Source organism: Trachypithecus francoisi, unplaced genomic scaffold (genome assembly GCF_009764315.1).
Source record: "Trachypithecus francoisi isolate TF-2019V2 unplaced genomic scaffold, Tfra_2.0 Lachesis_group5, whole genome shotgun sequence".
NCBI lineage: Eukaryota > Metazoa > Chordata > Mammalia > Primates > Cercopithecidae > Trachypithecus > Trachypithecus francoisi.
The window spans coordinates 41,515,223-41,534,186 of record NW_022681470.1 but is presented as its reverse complement, the minus strand read 5'-3'; the positions used below and the strand labels follow the sequence as shown (position 1 = coordinate 41,534,186).

Genomic DNA, 18,964 nt, shown 5'->3' with positions numbered 1-18,964 from the left:
TGTATACAAAGGATTGGTCAAATAAATTATCATGCATATGTTAAATGTAATACAACTCAGCTATTAGAAACATATTTTCAAAGATTATCATGTGGAAAAACGTATGCAATGTTAAGTTTAAAGAATAAGACTACTGTGTAAATGTCATGATTATACTTTTGTTCAAAAATATGAATTAGAGAAAACAGCTGGAGGGAAACATACCAAAATGTTAACACTGATTATCTCTGGGTAGGCACAATTAGAGGTGAGTTTTTCTTCACATACTTTGCCAGTGTGCTACATTGTTCCCAATTAATGCATAGTTTTTGCTTTTTGTTTTTCCTTCGGACTCCAGACACACTCAGAATTGAATTAATCATAATTCATAGCTCAATAAGGAGTCTACTCGTTGGTCCATGCATAGCCATTATTTATTAATTTGTTATAATTATTATGATACATACTCATAAATCTGTTGGTTAATACGAAAGTTAAGACTCACACAAAAGTGGAATATATTTGGATTATATTTACATCTAGCTATGAATTCTCCTCCAGCCCATTCACCACTTTTTTCTACTCACAGTAAACGTAATCCCAAATCTTATCATTCCCTTGTTTTCCTTTTAACGAAGTTGTCTCTGTTTGGTATATAGTCCTAAAACACGTATTTTTTAATGTTGGTGTTTTTAACTTTAAGGAAGGCAGCATGCTATATATTAACTTCTGGAATGCACTTTTTTCCACTTGATACTGGATTGCTAAGATTCATCCCTATTGATGTATGCAACTGTAGTTCATTTATTTTGATGACTATGTAATATTCCACTTTGTGAATATATTATTGTTTATTCTGTATTTAAGCTATTTCTGGCTTTTGCTGTTACAAACAGCACTGCTGTAAACATCCTTATACATATGTCCCAGAGTCTCTTTGTAACAATTTCTTTTGTGTATAAACCTAGGGATGGAAATGTTTGTCATAGTGTAAAAGATAGGATTATTTGTATGTCTTCTTTTGAGAAATGCTTATTCAGGTCTTTTGCCCATTCTTTAATCAGATTGTTTGTTTTCTTGCTATTGAGCTATTTCAGTTCCTTATGTATTTTGGATATTAACATCTTATCAGATGTATGGTTTGCAAATACTTTCTTTTTAAAAAATTGACATATAATAATTATACATATTCATGGGGTACATAGTGATGTTTTCGTATATATTTTGTGATCAGATCAGAGTAATTAGCATATCCATCATCTCAAACATTTATCATTTCTTTGTGTTGGTAACATTCAATATCCTCCTATTTGAAACTATATAACATATTATTATTATTATTATTAATTCTAGTCATCCTATAGTAGCATAGAACACTGGAACTTATTCCTCCTATCTAGCTGTAATTTTGTATCCTTTAATAAATCTCTCCCTATCCCCTCCTTCCTCCTATCCTTCCCAGCCTCTAGTATCCTCTGTTCTACATTTTATTTCTACGAGATCAACTTTTTTGAGCTTCCACATGTGAAGACAACATGCAGTGTTTAACTTTCTGTTCCTGGCTTATTTCATTTAACATAATGTCCTCCCGTTCCACCCATGTCATTGTGAATGACAGGATTTTATTCTTTTTGTGACTGAATTATGCTCCATTATGGGTATATATACCACATTCTCTATCCATTCATCTGTCGTTGGACACTTAGATTGATTCCATATCTTGGCTATTGTGAATAGTGCTGCAATAAACATGGAGGTGAAGATGTTTCTTCAATATACTGATTTCCTTTCCTTTGGATACACGCCCAGTCGTGGGACTGCTGGATCATCTGGCGATTCTATTTGTAGTTTTTGAGGAACTCCATACTGTTTTCCACAGGGGTTATACTAGTTTACGTTCCCACCAACAGTATGTAAGAGTTCCCGTTTCCCCACATCCTCCCCAGCATTTTCTTTTTTTTTTTTTTTTTTTTGTCTTTTTGATAGTAGCCATCCTAACTGGAGTGAGATATCTCATTGTGTTTTTAATTTACATTTCCTTGACGATTAGCATTGTTGAGGGTTTTTTTTTTTCCATTTATTTGTCGGCCATTTGTATGTCTTCTTTTGAGAAATGTCTGTTCAGATCATTTGCCCCTTTTAAAATGGGATTATTTGACTAAGTGCGTGGTGGCTCATGTCTGTAATCCCAGCACTTTGGGAGGACGAGGCACGAGGATCACTTGAGGTCAGGAGTTCGTGACCAGCCTGGCCAACATGGCGAAACCCCGTCTCTACTAAAAATACAAAAATCCGCCCGGCATGGTGGTGTACACCTGTAATCCCAGCTACTCAGGAGGCTGAGGTAGGAGAATTGTTTGATCCTGGGAGGTGGAGGTTGGAGTGAGCTGAGATCGTGCTACTGCACTCCAGCCTGGGTGACAGAGCAGCGAGACTCCATCTCAAAAAAAAAAAAAAAAAAGGATTATTTAACTTGTTTGCAGTTGCTTGTATATTTGGATATTAAACCCTTGTCAGATGAATAGCTTACAAATATTTTCTCCCATTCTTTAGATTGTCTTTTCAGCTTGTGGATTGTTTCCTTTCCTGTGCAAAGCCATTTAGTTTGATATAATCCTACTTGTTTGTTTTTGCTTTTATTGCCTATACTTTTGAGGTTTTATTCATAAAATGTTTTCCAGACCAATGTCCTGAAGCATTTCCCCTATATTTCCTTCTATTAGTTTTATAGTTTGGGGTCTTACATTTAGGTCTTTGATCCATTTTGAGTTGATTTTTGTATAGGATGAGAAGTGGTTTCAGTCTTCCATTTATGGATACCCAGTTTTCCCAACACCTTTTATTGAAGAAATTGTCCTTTCACCAATGAATGCTATTGGTACTTTTTTCAAAAATCAGTTGGCTGTAGATATGTGAATTAATTTCTGGGTTCTCTTTTCTGTTCCATTGGTCTTTGTGTCTGTTTTTATGCCAGTACCATATTGTTTTGGTTATCACAACTTTGTAGTATATTTTGAAGTCTGATAGTATAATGCCTCTAGGTTTGTTCTTTTTGCTCAGGATTGCTTTGACTATTTGAGGGTCTTAAAACATTTTAAGTTTTTTTTGGTCTATTTCTGTGAAGAATGTTATTGGTTTTTGTTTGTTTGTTTGTTTTGACAGAGTCTCACTCTGTCACCCAGGCAGGAGTGCAGTGGCACAATCTCAGCTCACTGCAGCCTCCACCTCCTGGGTTCAAATGATTCTTGTGCATCAGTCTCCTTCATAGCAGGGATTACAGGCATGCACCACACCTGGCTAGTTTTTTGTTTGTTTGTTTGTTTGTTTTTTGTTTTTTCAGAGGTGGGGTTTTACCATGTTGGCCAGTCTGGTCGTGAGCTCCTGGCTTCAAGTGATCCATCCACCGCGACCTCCCAAAGTGCTAGGTGTGGTGTGAGCCACCGCACCCAACTGGTATTTTGATGGGGATTGCATTGACCCTGGATTGCTTTGGGTAGTAACAAATCTTTTCTTCCAATCCATAGGTTGTCTCCTCACTCTCTTAATTGTTTTCTTGGCTGTGCAGAATCTTTTTGGTTTGATGCAATCCCATTAACAGATATATGCAAATATACTTAACATTATTAACTATTGAGAAATTACAAATTAAAACCACAATATCAGCTCACACCTGTCATAACAGCTGTTATCAAAAAGGCAAAAGATAAATGTTGGCAAGGATGTAGAGAAAAGGGAACTTTGTGTACTACTGGTAGGAGTGTAAGTTAATACAGCCATTATGGAAAATGGTATAGAGGTTCCTCAAGAAACTAAAACTAGAACAGCCATATGATCTAGCAATTCTACTGTTGGGTATATATCCAAAAGATTTGAAATCAGCATGTTGAAAAGATGTCTGCACTCCCACATTCATGGCAGCATTATTCACAATAGCTAAGATATGGATTCAGCCACAGTGCCCATCAACAGATGAATGGATTGTAAAATGTGGCATATATACACACAAGGAAATACCATTCAGCTTTGAAAAAGAAAAGCATTCTGTCATTTGTGACAACATGGATGGACCTGGAGGACATTATGTCAAGTGAAAAAAGCCATGCACAAAAAGACAAACACTGTATGATCTCACTTATATGTGGAATCTAAAACAATCAAACTCAATGAAACAGAGAGTAGAATGGTTGTAACCAGAAGCTGGGGGCTGGGGGAAATGGGGAGATGTTAGTCAAAAGGTACAAAGTTTCAGTTAGGAGGAATGTGCTCACTGAGATCAATTGCACCATATGGTGACTACAGTCAACATATTGTATACTTGAAAATTGCAAAGAGAGTAGATTTTAAGTGTTTTTGTAACTGCCCAACAGGTTCACCTTGCCCGCTGCCTAGACAGAGCCAATTTATCAAGACAGGGGAATTGCAATAGCGAAAAAGTAATTCACACAGAGCTGGCCATGCAGGAGAACAGAGTTTTATTATTACTCAAATCAGTATCCCCAAGGGGGATCCGAATTTTTAAGGATAATTTGGTGGGTGGGGGCAGTGAGTTGGGAGTGCTGATTGGCTGGGTTGGAGACGAAGTCACAGGGAATCGAAGTTGTCCTCTTGCGCTGAGTCAGTTCCTGGGTAGGGGCCACAAGATCAGATGAGCCAGTTTTTCAATCTGGGTGGCGCCAGCTGATTCATCAGGTGCGGGGTCTACAAAATATCTCAAGCACTGGTCTTAGGTTTTACAATAGTGATTTTATCCCCAGGAGCAATGTGGGGAGTGCTCAGAATCTTGTAGCCTCCAGCAGCATGACTCCTAAACCATAATTTCTAATCTTTTGACTAATTTGTTAGTCCTACAAAGGCAATCTAGTCCCCACGCAAGAAAGAGGTTTGTTTTGGGAAAGGGCTGTTGCCATTTTTGTTTTAAACTATAAACTAAGTTCCTCCTAAAGTTAGTTTGGCCTACGCTGAGGAATGAACAGGGACAGCTTGGAGGTTAGAGGCAAGATGGAGTTGGTTAGGTCAGATATCTTTCCCTGTCTCAGTTATAATTTTGCAATGGCATGTCATTTTCACCATTAAAAAAGTATTTGAAGTGCTGGATTTATTAATTCACTTGACTTAATCATCTCACATTGTATACATGTATCAGAACATCGTATCATACCCCATAAAAACATACAATTATAATTTGTCAATTAATAATAAAAAGATAGTGTTTTCCCAAAGTTGTTGCATTAATCAATACATAGTCCCATCAGCAATGTGTAAGAGATCCTATGTCTCCATATCCTTACCAGGCATTGTCAGATGTATTACTTTTATATTCAGAAAAAGAAGAATGCGCCTCAAAGCAAACCAACAACAATAACAAAACTGCCTTGTCCTTCCTTCCCCTAGATTCTGGAGAAGATTTGGGGCACAGGAGGCGATATGTAAAAAAACGACTCCTCCACCAACAGCTTCTCAAAACTCTCCAGTTCTAGACAGCCTCTCCTAGCAATGGAGTGGAAACAGTGTGGGGGCGTGAGAAGGTAGAGAACTGCAGAGTTTCGTGTCATGGGGACTCTTTCCAGCAGATGGTGAAATTATACTGCAGGTCTGAATTAGAAACATTTTCTCTCTCTCTCTCTCTCTCTCTCTCTCCCTCCCTCCCTCCCTCCCTCCCTCTGCCTCCCACCCTCCAAAAATGCAAACACTGGACCAGCCGAATTTTATTCTGTGCAATATGTGCTCAAGCTATTCTCTTTGTAACCCTCTTTGCAAGTATCTGAGATCTGACCTGCGTATCTTTCTTTTTTACTTGACTGTGGGATAAGAACCTGCTGTTTACACTAAGTGATGTGTGGAGCTCTCTACACAAGCCCTGCTGAGAAAAAGAAATTCAGTCTTAACAATTCCAATTGGAAAGCCTGTTTCAACAATGGCACCTCACTTGCCTCTCCTTTCAAAACTGAGTCCTAGTTTTTATCACTTTGCAGTAGCCTCGGACACAATACAGAGCACCAGATGGACATGAGGATGTGTGATTTTGCTCATTGATTCTGAAAAAGGTAGGCGGCCCTTTTAAAAATGTACCGAAAAACAATGAGGAACAGTGCTGATAATTTGAAGGCCAAATTGACTCTCAGCCCAGCCCCAGATTTATCATTCAGCCCAGAGTGTGGGCCCTCAGAGGCCAAGCTCCAGGTAAGTCAGTTCTCCAGGGGAGACTGTTTTAAATTAGGCTTGGCGGGGTTTTCTCAGAGCTCTGGACAAAGTGGGAAACTCAGGGAGGCAGTTATCATTCCATCCTATTTTAGATAGAAATAGAGTAGCTTCAATAAAATTGGTTTCCAAATCAATTTTCTTTTGAAGAAATAATACTGTTTTAAAGGAAGTTTGGAAACCAGTAATAGTACTTTGAACTATTGGGAGTACTTAATGGGAGAAAAGGTAAGAGGGTAGATCTGAAATACCTTTGGGACAGCAGAGCTGAGTAGAACGAAGTTAGATGTGGATTCTGTGTTGCCAAGAGCCAGGTCCACATGATTTCAAAAGCAACTAAATGAGAAAATAAGGCTTGCATCTTCGGGTAAAAAGTAAGAAGCCAAAACCCAATACTCTTGTTCCAATATGATATAAGAGTAATGAGGGGAAGAACAGTGCCACTTTTGTTCACCATTCTATTCTCATGCCTAGAAGACTGCCTGGCACACAGTGAGTATGAAAAAAAGGTTTGATAAACAAAGAAAAAGGGGGATGAAGGGAGACATACCATGTGGGCAGGACTAGGAGTTTCTTTACAAAATACTTTTGAGACTCTTCCCAAAAATAACCACACACACCCAGACACACATACACAGACACACACACACACATACATACACAAAGGAAATTCTTGTTTTTCACCAGAGAGCATAATGAAGAAAAATTCAGAATAATAGTTAGCAAACATTTATCTCATCTACAGAAAAATTCTAACAACATACTTGTAACATATCACATTTAAATGGCATAGGTTTCTTTGAACCCTTCAGTGAACATTGATAGTGGAATGAATCTCGATGAAATAGAATGAGCTCACCTGCTGCCTAGAGTTGTAAACAGACTGATTACATTTTTAGGAACATATGCCAAAAAATGATTTTGGTTTAGCAGTAATTCATCCTAAGTCATTGTATCTGAAGGCGGAGAGGGAAAAGCTTTGCTTTTGCTCTCTGACCATGGAGAGGACTAGCTTTTCTGCCTTCAAAAGCAGGAAGGGTTGGGTCGGTGGAAATACAGGCATTCTTTGCAAAGATCAAAAGGGGACTGTAAATCATTAGCATACATTTTAAACAAAAGGCACAGAACATGCTCTATTTGGCACTCCTCTGTGACTCCCTCCAAAAAATTATGTATATTTTTAAGAAAACGATACTTAACTGACCCCAAATCTGAAGGCAGTATAAAATGCTGGTCCATTTATGAAGCAGGGACACTTATTGATTGAGCTTTTATTTTGAACATTAGCAGCTAAATCCAAAATTGGCTTTAATCCACAGAATGAAAGGTTGAGAAAAGCTCAACACAGGACAACAGGTGATCTTGCTGCTTATTCATGAGAGATGCCTGCACAAGTTGATAAAGAGCTTTCCAGGGCTGGGCACGGTGGCTCACACCTGTAATCCCAGCACCTTGGGAGAATGAGGTGGGTGGATCACTTGAGATCAGGAGTTCGAGACCAGCCTGGCCAACGTGGTGAAACGCCATCTCTACTAAAAATATAAAACTTAGCTGGGTGTGGTGGCATGTGCCTGTAATTCCAGCTACTTTGGAGGCTGAGGCAGGAGAATCACTTGAACCTGGGAGGTGGAGGTTGCAGTGAGCCAACATTCAGCCACTGGACTCCAGCCTGGGCAACAGAGAGAGATTCTGTCTCAAAAAAAGAGAAGCTATCATTGCACCATGGGCCTGGAACGTAACTGAGGACCACTGAATTCTCAGGCAGAGTAGCTTTGGAAACCTCAGGCTGGCCCGTATCAAGAAGGAAATGAGCATAGCATTTAGTTACATATCTAGCAAACTGATAAGGCAAGAATTTGAAGGAGATAGACTACATTTACCGCAATTTCTGATGAGCTCAAAGTGGTGAGCAAATTGCCTGGGACCCCTACCAGTCAGAGTAGACCACAAACAGATCTTCAGGGAAGAGGTCTTCATTAGGTGATTAATTTTTTTGAGGCATTAAATTGCACTCAATGAGAAGACATGACCAGAATCCAAGCAGACAGGAACCTGTGATCTACACACATTTGTTCTGTGAAAGTTGTCAGAAACAAAATGGAGTCAATAATATTTTATTTTAAATCCTGACTAATAGGGCCAGGAAAGGCAATGAAGAGAGAATTCTCATGCTTGTGTGCTTGGTGACAAAAACTATCACAAAAGGCCGGGTGCGGTGGCTCAAGCCTGTAATCCCAGCACTTTGGGAGGCCGAGACGGGCGGATCACGAGGTCAGGAGATCGAGACCATCCTGGCTAATACGGTGAAACCCCGTCTCTACTTAAAAATACAAAAAACTAGCCGGGCGACGAGGCGGGCGCCTGTAGTCCCAGCTACTCGGGAGGCTGAGGCAGGAGAATGGCATAAACCCGGGAGGCGGAGCTTGCAGTGAGCTGAGATCCGGCCACTGCACTCCAGCCTGGTGGCAGAGCAAGACTCCGTCTCAAAAAAAAAAAAAAAAAACTATCACAAAAGACTCTGCAAAGTGCACAACCTTGCACAAAGGCTGTCACAACCCTACACAAAACGTACTTGTGCCAGGGAATCTGCCCAACAACGGCCTGTCCAAATTCAGATTGGTGTCGCCCTTGTTATTGATCTTTGTAGCCAAGATCTCAGAACAATTACATTAATCGTCCTCGTTTTTTCCTTTAAAATGTTTGTCTTGCTTTATCTCTCTGAGTATGCACATAGTTTACTAGGGCATACATATTCCCATTGCAGTGCCTTACTCATGAATAAGTATCTTTTTCTTTTGGAGAGCCTTTCTCTGTTTGTTATTTAGGTTGACATAAATGGTGTCAGAAAAGAGGACCTGAAGAAAGCTCGCTCTCAGAAGAATCAGTGGTTCTTGACTTCGGCGTGCGGTCCTCCCTTGAGCCCTCTGAGATCCCTGCCTCAACGGCTGGCCTTTTTAGCCCTGGAGTCTTCTCTGAGGACGAGCTTTCCTCTTTTTGTCAGACATTTTTGATATTATTTGGGATCTGGTTTGGTTATAAGGCTGCTTTAAATGAAGGATCTTACATCTCTTCTGGGATAATAAAAGACTATTTGTCTTTTCTATAAGTCCTTTTTGGTATAAAAACAAGTGTTTTGGCCAGGCGCGGTGGCTCAAGCCTGTAATCCCAGCACTTTGGGAGGCCGAGGCGGGCGGATCACAAGGTCAGGAGATGGAGACCATCCTGGCTAACACTGTGAAACCCCGTCTCTACTAAAAAGTACAAAAAACTAGCCGGGCGAGGTGGCGGGCGCCTGTAGTCCCAGCTACTCGGGAGGCTGAGGCAGGAGAATGGCATAAACCCGGGAGGCGGAGATTGCAGTGAGCTGAGATCTGGCCACTGCACTCCAGCCTGGGCGACAGAGCGAGACTCCGTCTCCAAAAAAAAAAAAAAAAACAAGTGTTTTTCTGTTTGAGTGTTCTGATTTCTACAGAATTTGCAGTCTGTCTCTGAGACTTTTTTTTTCCCCCCTCTGGTGAGTTCTCTTTTGGTCTGCGTGCCTAATATTTTATTTGATTAATATGCCTGATAATTTAAATGGTGGTGGCTACCCTAATGGCTTTCAATTAGTCAACCCGCATCCACCATTGAGGATTTTTTGCTTTGCTTTGTTTTGCTTTGCTCTGTTTTGCTTTGCTCTTGGAAGATTTTTAGAAACAAGCAAGGGGAAAGAGCCAAATCAGGTGCATGTCGTCAAAATAAAACTAAGATAAAAGCGTTCGCAAACATTTTAACCTAGGTATATTAATCCTAGAGAAGACTCCAGGGCCAAAAAGGCAAGCCGCTGAGCAGGAATCTCAGAGGGCTTTACAGAAGTGCTGTGTGTGTGTGTGTGTGTGCACGTGTGTATAAGATTGTGATGGCCTTTGTGCAAGGTTGTGATTTTTGCAGGGTCTTTTGTGATAGTTTTGGTTATCAGGCACACAAGCATGCAAACCTGCTCTTCAGAGCCTTTTCCAACCGTATTTGACAAGTGTTTTATTTTTATTTTTTTAATACTACCGATTCCATTTTGATTCTGACAACTTTCACATTTCCCACCTTTGATCAAGACCTTTCTCTGAAAGCATCACTGATTATCCTGTAGTTGGATTTGACAACCCTTGGTCCCAGTTGCTGGTCTCATCCCACCTTGTGGGGAGTGAATGGCAGCTAAGAGTCAGTGTCAAAACCCTTTCAGCCACATTTGAACAATAAGGGAGATTTAAAGAAAGTGGTTCTCATGCTGATTCTACCTGGAGTCTATTATTAAGTTCAATTTTGTCTGTTCCGTAGTCTTTTGATACCATCTCAAAGTGCTGGGCTAGCATTCTCCCATTAGGATTGTGTTTCTGCAAACATTTTAATAAGTAACAGATACAAAGTTTGGTTTTGTTTTGAGACGGGGTCTCACTCTGTCACCCAGGTTGGACTACAGTAGTGTGATCTGGGGTCACTGCAACATCTGCCTCCCAGGCTCAAGCAGTCCTCCCACCTCAGCCCTGGAGTAGCTGGGGCCACAGGACTTGCAGATACAAAGTTTAAAAAGGGAAAATACAAAGTAAAAACATCAAGGCTTCAGTGAGCCATGACCCATGGTGCCACCACACTCCAGCCTGGGTGACAGTGTGAGACCCTGTCTCAGACAACAACAACAGCAACAACAAAGTAAAAATAATAGTAGTATGAAAATCCCAGTTTAAATAATGGTTTTGAGCCATACACTGAGGCTTAAAGACAAACAATTGAAGACATCAAATGATGAGAGAAAATTAAGTGAGAGCTGTTATTACCATGTGGCCTGTTTTCCTACTTAACCAATGGATATTGAAGGATCTCTTAGTCAAGTTTCCAGCAGGAGCTACCGATTATGAAATTTCAATTACATTATTATCTTGCCAAGTGAAAGAGTAAGCACTAAAAGGGGTAAGAGTCTCATGATGTGGAGTCTTTTGATGTCTTAAGAAAAGCATGAAAACATCAACTCTCCTGGTTTGCAGTCTGAACGTCTCTGGTCATGACATTAGGCAGCATGATGGACTTCTTATTTGGCCCATACATCAGGTATGAGACTTGTTGCTTTCTATCTTATTTCACTAATATTAAAGAAAAAAAAACACTTGACAAATAGGGTTAGGGAAGGCTATGAAGAGCGGGTTCGCTTGCTTGTATACCTGATAAAAAATATCACAAAAGTCTGCAAAAACCACAACCTTGCACAAAGGCCACACAATCTTACACACACACACACACACACACACAAATACTTCTGTAAAGACATCTGCCCAATAATTGCTTGTCCAACATTGTACTGACATCACCCTTTCTATTGATCTTTGCAGCAAGGATAATTATCTCCAAACAATTATGTAACCCATCTCATTTTTCCTCTAAAAACTTTTGTCTTTCTTTACCTCTCTTAGTATGCATGTAGTTTACTATGGCACACCTATTTCCATTGCAATGCCTTACTCCTGAATAAATATCATTTTTATTTTAGAGAGCCCCTCTTCTGTTTGTTATTTAGGTTGTCAAGTGCTGAGATTGAAGAGCTGACAAAAGAAAGATGTTGTTCTGAATTTGAACTTTCGAGTTCATTTCAATCAATTCAGGCCTAGTTACGTATGTCCCAAAACCTTACCTCATTCACTGTTGTAATGGCCAAACCATGAGTCTCCCATAAAGAATGGAGTCTTTTGGATCCAGTAAGAAGTTTATATAAGATTTGAAGCTGATAAATCCTAAAGTGACCTTTTCCAAAATCTATTTATCCATGGCTTCTGAAGCTTAGCCAAAGTCTTTGTTACTATTACTTCCCCTACCAGGAACATGTGGGTACAGCCTACATTGACCTAGACATGAAACAGATAGAACTACTCATTCATTCCACACACATTTGTAAGTTATATCCCAGGCACTTTTCGAGGTCCTGGGGAAACAACAATGAACAAAGAAAAGTTCTAGACCCCATATAGCCCGTCTTCCAATTTTAATCAACAATTAATTGATAGAGGCTAGAGAGAAGCTGAATGGGATCAGAAATGGTGCTTTAAAATACATTCATTCAGCAAAAAATCACCCAGAAGGTTAGATAGTCTCTTTGGCATCTCATCTCAACCACTCAATCCCAGTTATGGCCACAAATAGGCCTGGCACAACTATAACAAGGCTTAAAGGGAAGGGGCCATTATTTATCTGAACCTACATCTTTATCTGAGATAAAGATTGATTAATTATAATATAATGCTGACACCAACTGTAGTGATAAAATGAGAGTCCCCCATTTGCAGGTACTGTTTATTAATAGAGTTTTTATGGACGAGGGATTTTAGCTGTAAAATTTGCAAATAAGACATTTCCCAGGGAGTGTTTGAGATTGGAAGTGAGTTACAGATGAATCTTCAAAACATCAGTATTTATTGATGGAAAGATTGATGAAAGCCCCAACTCAGAGCAGCAGCAGCCAGAGAGGTAGCAGGGAAACCAGCAAGAGCTTGTGTTTTAGAGAAAAGTTTCCAGCAGCTAATGTCCAACTGTGCAAGTGAAATAGAGAGGTCTCTAAACTAAAACTGAGAAAGTATTCTTTGGGCGTTGGCCAGTAGGAGTCCACTGGTGACATAGGAAAGAATGGTTTCAGCCAAGAGCTGGAAGGAATGGTGCCAACACTGTCTTTGTAATGGTGGATTTCCACGTCCCCAAATGGAAGTTGATGATAATCTACAGTTCTCCTTTGTGAAATGTCTCAGCAACTTGAAAGAAAGAATCTCTGTGTAAATCTAGCACTCTGTTGTTGCTTAGTCACTGTCAACCTGTTTTATTTCGGTGGCTTGAGTTACCTTAATGTTTCCTCATTGTAAATAGGTAAGTTCAACTGACATCAAGATCTTTGACTGCAGTAGGCTTCTTAGGGGGGATCTGGAAGCACTCCCATTTAGCACCATACTAAGACGTAGCACATGCCCCATCCCCTGTCAGACCTCTGACTCCCCAGAATCCCCAGAATAATAATAGACTTTACTTTGTGATTCCTCTGGTGACACATTTATTTTAGTTCTTCTGGCAGAGCTGGAGACTCGCAGGACGAATTCACTCTGACATTGTTTTCTAATTAGGTGTCTTGACACAGCAGGCATTCCAGTCTCCAACATTTCTTTTGTTTCTCTGTTGTGCCAGAAAGCTGTCTGCTTTTTAGCTGCCTGATCTTTCAGAAATGTTACCTGCCCTGTAAAATGAGATAACACATGGAAGGCACCTGGCCCAGTCCGTGGCACCTGAGAGATCTTTGAGAAGTGTTCATTCCATTGCCCTGTTTCCTCTCTCCGCCTTCATACCTTCTGGTGCTTTAGTGAACCTCAAAGATAAAAATATTACCATTGTAAGGTTTACATTTTTCTTCATCCCAAAATAGAACTCAGTAACTCTATAAGCAGATACTATATGGATTCCACATTTCATTTCCTCTTATTCTCACAGGGTACCTTACAAGTTAGAAATTTTTATTCTCTCTGCTTTTTGGAGAAAGAAACCTTAACTTTTCTCAAGTAACCGAGGTGGCAGAGTGGATTAGTAAGGAACGTGGGACAAGAACCCCTATGCGCCTCTCTCCAAAACTCTTCATTCTCAACCCCTGCACCAGACTGTCTTCCACACACGGGCTCTGCGCGGCCAGCTCTGTATCTGGAGAAGCCACCACCCTGTCCGGTCCTCCAGACAGAACGGAAGTGTGCCTGACCCCAGCTGTAAGCACCCGCCCTCTGTGGCCCCGAGAGAATCCAGTCTCAGGGCTTGGTCCTTCCCCATCCCCTCCTCTGGGCAGCCCGAGTTGAGTCCCATCTGGAACGTGGAGGAAGAAGGCCCTGTAGCAAACGCACATCTCGACCCCTCCCTCCCTGCCAGGCCTCCCTCGCCAACTCCATGCCCAATTTCAGTCCTGAGGGGCGAGAACAGCAGGTGCTGGGGCCGCCCTCGCCCTTGGTGTTCTGGGAGCCCATTGTCTAATTTTGCTCGGGCCTGGCCTGCTTCCTTTTTAGTTCTGGGCATGTGGGCAGAGTACAAGCTAATTGGCAGGGCTGTTCCAAATCCTGAAGAACGCGGGCGCTGCCTGCTCGCCAGCGGGAGGGCCGTATGCCCAGCTTGCGCCCTGACATTTTCCGAGGCCTGGGCGAGGCCACCTGCCTGACGAAGGCTTACCAGGGAAAATCAGGTCCTGACAGCCTGACAGGGACAACCGCCCAGACGAGGGAGATTCATCTGCTCGCGATGCCTGGACAGCAAGGAGGAGACTCGACTTAGGACGAGGAAGAGGCCTTGGAGGCACAGAGGATCCTCCAGCCCCTGGCCAGGGAGCAGCCACGAGGACCCGCAGGTTGCTGGGCGATGATGAGGGGAAGAGGAGACCACCCCCAGCTCCGCAGCGAGCGCCCTCACTTTGGGGAGACAGAGGCGTCGATCCCTCCTGCGGACGGCTGGGGGCGCTGCGCTTCAACCGAAGGCAGAGATCCTGGACCCGGGCGAGGCAACCCCTCCCGGAGGAGAGGAACTCTGAGGGGGGAAAGCAGTTCTGCAGAGTGTAGAGGAGCCAGACTTTGCAGCCAGGTACCTCTGTGCAAGTCTCAGCTGTGCCTCTGAAGTAGCTAGCCGTTACCCAGCACTGTGCTAAGGTCTTTTCATCACTGTGTCATTGAAGGCTCACAGCCACCCTTTAAGGAAAACGATCTTGTGGTCATTATTTTGTAAGAAATGGAAGCTCAGTGCCACCCCTACCCCATGGACACATTGCCAGAGAGCGGTAGTGTGTCTGGCCTGGAACTTAATGAATTCTGTCGGACAGAAGTCCATGCTCTTAACCATTAAGTCTCCCATACAAAGATACTTTGTGCGGGGACATGAGATAGAGCCTCATAGCATAGAAACCACAGAGGACGAGTTTCTTAGCTTTGTCATCTCTGAAATGGGAATAATAATATTACTCCCATCTTGCAAGGCTTTGGGGAAGATGAGAGAGAATGTAAAAAGGTCTATGGGAGAGGTCCTTGTGGGTTAAGGTGTGGGGGGAGTCCCCAGCCCCTCCCCGGGCACTTAGAGGGATGTGGGACGACTGTGAAGCCTATGCTTATTGATGCTGTTCCTTTTCAGTTAAACCTCTGTCAGAAACAATGCATGACATCAAAATGGAAGAGATGTTGAGTTTGAACGGTGAGGTCATAGATTTTGTTTTTATTTTTACATTTTTCAAATAAAAATAATATGCATAATGTTTTCTCATCATAATTGTAATATGTGATGATGTATCAATTATGGAAAATACAGAAACTGTAAAAGATGAAGTGAGGAAAACCTTTGCTTCTCACTGTTCACAGTTAACTACTGTTCAAAATTATAGATAACAACTCTGGAGGCTGAGGTAGGAGGACTGCTTGAGCCCAAGAGATCGAGGCTTAGGTGAACTATGATTGCACCACTGCACTCCAGCCTGGGTGACCAGCAAGATCTTGTCTCTAAAAAAAATAAAAATAATAAAAATTTTAAAAATATTTAATTAAAAAATTATAATTAACAATAATTTATTAAATATTTCAAAACAACTACAAGGGAAGAATTATAATGTTCATGACACAAAAAAAGATAAATGTTTGAGGTGGTAGATATCCCAATTACTTTGACTTGATCATTACACATTGTATATACATGTATCAAAATATCAGATATATATAACCACGATATATCAATTAAAACATACTAAAAAAAGAGATAACTACTCATTTTTCCTTTACTTACAGTGTTTCATTAATATATTTACTGTTTTACAGAATTGGTATCACATTGTAGTTTACTATACTGTACTCCATTTTAAAATGTAATATTTCACAAACATTTTACCATGACATGAAATAATCTTAACACATATAAGAATTAATGGTTGCTTTCCAATTTTCTTTGCAAAGTGGTTCATTACTTTTGTCATGGGAAAATAAATTTATGCTTGAAAGAACTTTTTGTGTTAAAAAAAAACTACTTGTAAGAGGGGTGCACTGTTTTGCCCAACAATGCAGTGTGTTATGTTTTATGTCTAGTGCAGGTCTGATGAAAGGTGATAAACCTCCAGTAGTAACCATGGTATGTGAAATGGAGATAAAGATGGCTGATTTTGTGGGGATTAAATGAAATCAGATAGGCAATGTGTCTCTAAGACAGTGTGGGCCATGGCGAATGCTGTCATGACAAAATTATGTTAGTCAAGGACAATGCTAGGAGAATAAGATGAGTGCTGGTTGGGAGTGACCTGGAGAATTGGAGGATAGCTGCGCGGTGGTTGCTGAAGCCAGATCCTATAGGATATCAAAAGCCAATGTTAAATACGCAGGAACTTTACAAGCTGGTTGTAAAAGGCTGTGAAATTTCACTGGTAGCTTGAAATCTGTTATGGTGTGAGCATTTACACCACCGAAATTGGAAATCAGCAAATGCTATATTATTCTCTGTGTATGTATGTACTTTTCAGAGAGCTGATTTTACCAGCACACCACTAGCAGGGAAAATTCAAGGGCTTTGCTGCTTCTCAAAGTGGTGGAGCCTGCAGGAAATGCTTGTGAGGGCTTGTAAAGCATTAGTAGATTTTGTTGAGATGGTGTGTGATAAACATGAGCTGTAATCTTGGGTCTGATTGCTCTTGCTCTAACTGGAGGAAGGAATAGGGAAGCATAAGCTTTGGGGAACCCAAAAGGGCAAACCAGGGGAGTTCTTGTTTATGCTCCAAAAACAGAAATAACTGGATTAGAGGATAAGACTGCAGGAGATGGGAAGCCTTTTCTCTTGGAGTGACAAAGACCTATTAGTAAATGGGAAGCTCAGGGCTGAAGAGACATTCTTGGCCAAGAGAAACTTGTGGGAAGGAGTTTAATTGATGAACAAACACAGCAGTCTCTTTTGCCATAGAAGGCAGGTGGCAAGGGTCAGAGTCAGAGTGTCCATGCGCTAGAAAGGTTCACAGATCACTGGTCCATCTTCTTCATCTGACCCTGTCAATTACTTCTGAGATCCCCCACCCCCACCTCCAGGTGCTCAGGTGCAGGCTATAGTCTTCCTCTGCCACTTCCCTGTTCTGCCAGCATACCACTGCTTCTGTGTCCTTTGCCCTTGCAGTTTGGGTTTTCCAAAGGCAGAAGCAAGGACAGCATTCTTCAAGAGGACTTCATGGTGTTTTAGAGATCAACACCTTGGAAAGGAAGAAAAGAAAAAGAATAGGGCTTGGGAAGAGAGCTTCAATGCAGACCCAATAAAGCTTCTGGCAACCAGGTGAGGAATCTCTGGAGAGACCATTGCCCTTCAAATGTTCTGTGCCACCTGGGCCAGGATTTTATAAGCTGCTTTGCTGAGTTCCCATATGAGAGCTGCCCAGGAAGGGAATGTTAGGGCCAAGGAGACTGCCTGCAGTTGAGGCAGACCCTGGAGGGATAGAGGCAGGGGACTCACTGCACTCCCGCAGTGGTCTGCTTTTGGGGAGGTGGCGTGGCAGAGAACACACAGCTTTCTCCCTCTTTCCCAGCGAGGGAGCAGCCTCCTTCACTACCCTCAGTATTGCTGCTCTTTAGAGGAATTTTCTGCAGGGCTGGGAACATCAAAAAGGAAGTAGGACACAGTCGAGAAGAGGCCATAACTGATGTTAGAGGCAGCCACTGTCAGGGCTCACAGGTCCAGGCGGGCCTGTCCTTGGCCTCTGCAAAGGGTTTTGGGGCCAGGCTCCGCTGGCTGGGCCTGCTCACCCCTGCATCATGACTTCCTGTCCAGACCCAACTGCCCAAGGTCAGGAGAGAAGAAAATGCTCTCTGCCTCAGCCCAACTCAGGGCCTGGCTTCCCAGGCTCCATTTCTTGTACTAGGATCTACCCTTTCTCAGCAGTCTTCAAAGTGGGAATGACTGTCTCCTTCTTGGGGAATGCCATTTTACACCCACAGGTGGGGAGGAGGTGGGACAGCCACCTCATGCTGGTTTCTCCTCAGCAGATTCTGGGTGGCCTAATCTTACGAAATAGTTTAGACTGAGCTGCCCAGGCCAGTCCATTTCTTTCTAACTGTGTCATACATGGGATTTGGTCCTGTAGCACTTCTTTCCAGCTCTCTACATCTTGCAAATTATGCTTTAAAAATCCTCATCAGTTTGTTACCGGGTGCATTCTAAATCATTCAGAAAAGGAAAACATTTCTCCTATTTTTCTCTTTCCCTCCCTCTTCACCACGAAACAAACATGAAATGCTCCAGACAGAAGAAAACATAACCTAGTCTACAGAAATCTGAGCTCTGGCACAAGCAGACATGTGTTAGCATCACCCTGCAGAACACTCAGCTTCTGACGCAAAAATATTTCTTTTGGGAGAGGGATAATTTTACTATGTTTTTTCTGAATAAACTTTATGAAACCACAAGCTTTCTTCATATGGTTTTCCCAGAATAAAAGGACAGTCTACCAAAAGTGAATTTGAATTTCAGTCTTTTCAGGAAACAGTGGCTTGCATTTTAAAATCACTGTTTTCTTCAGCTTTTAGTCAATTAATTAAAAAACAAATTAGGAAGAAAATTCTAGCTACAGGATTCTATAAGAGATACACGTAACTTTGAAAATAAGAAAAAAATTCCCTATGAATAAATTGAGAATAACTTGAATGGGAAAGCTTTAAAAAGTTTAAAACAGAAGAAAACTATCAACCAAGCATAGTAATACATAATATTGCAAAAATGTTTAAGAAAGAATGAGCAAAGAGAACAATGTATC

General features: G+C 41.5%; 1 protein-coding gene across 1 annotated transcript in view; it reads left to right on the top strand.

Moving 5' to 3' along the window:
* Nucleotides 1–5,387, top strand: part of EDEM3 (ER degradation enhancing alpha-mannosidase like protein 3) — a 91,680-nt gene extending 86,293 nt beyond the window's left edge. Inside the window, exon 23 of the transcript XR_004434382.1 lies at nt 5,371–5,387. The gene's annotated coding sequence lies outside the window, so the exon portion shown is untranslated. The remainder of the gene's footprint in view (nt 1–5,370) is intronic.
* Nucleotides 5,388–18,964: the final 13,577 nt, after the last annotated feature.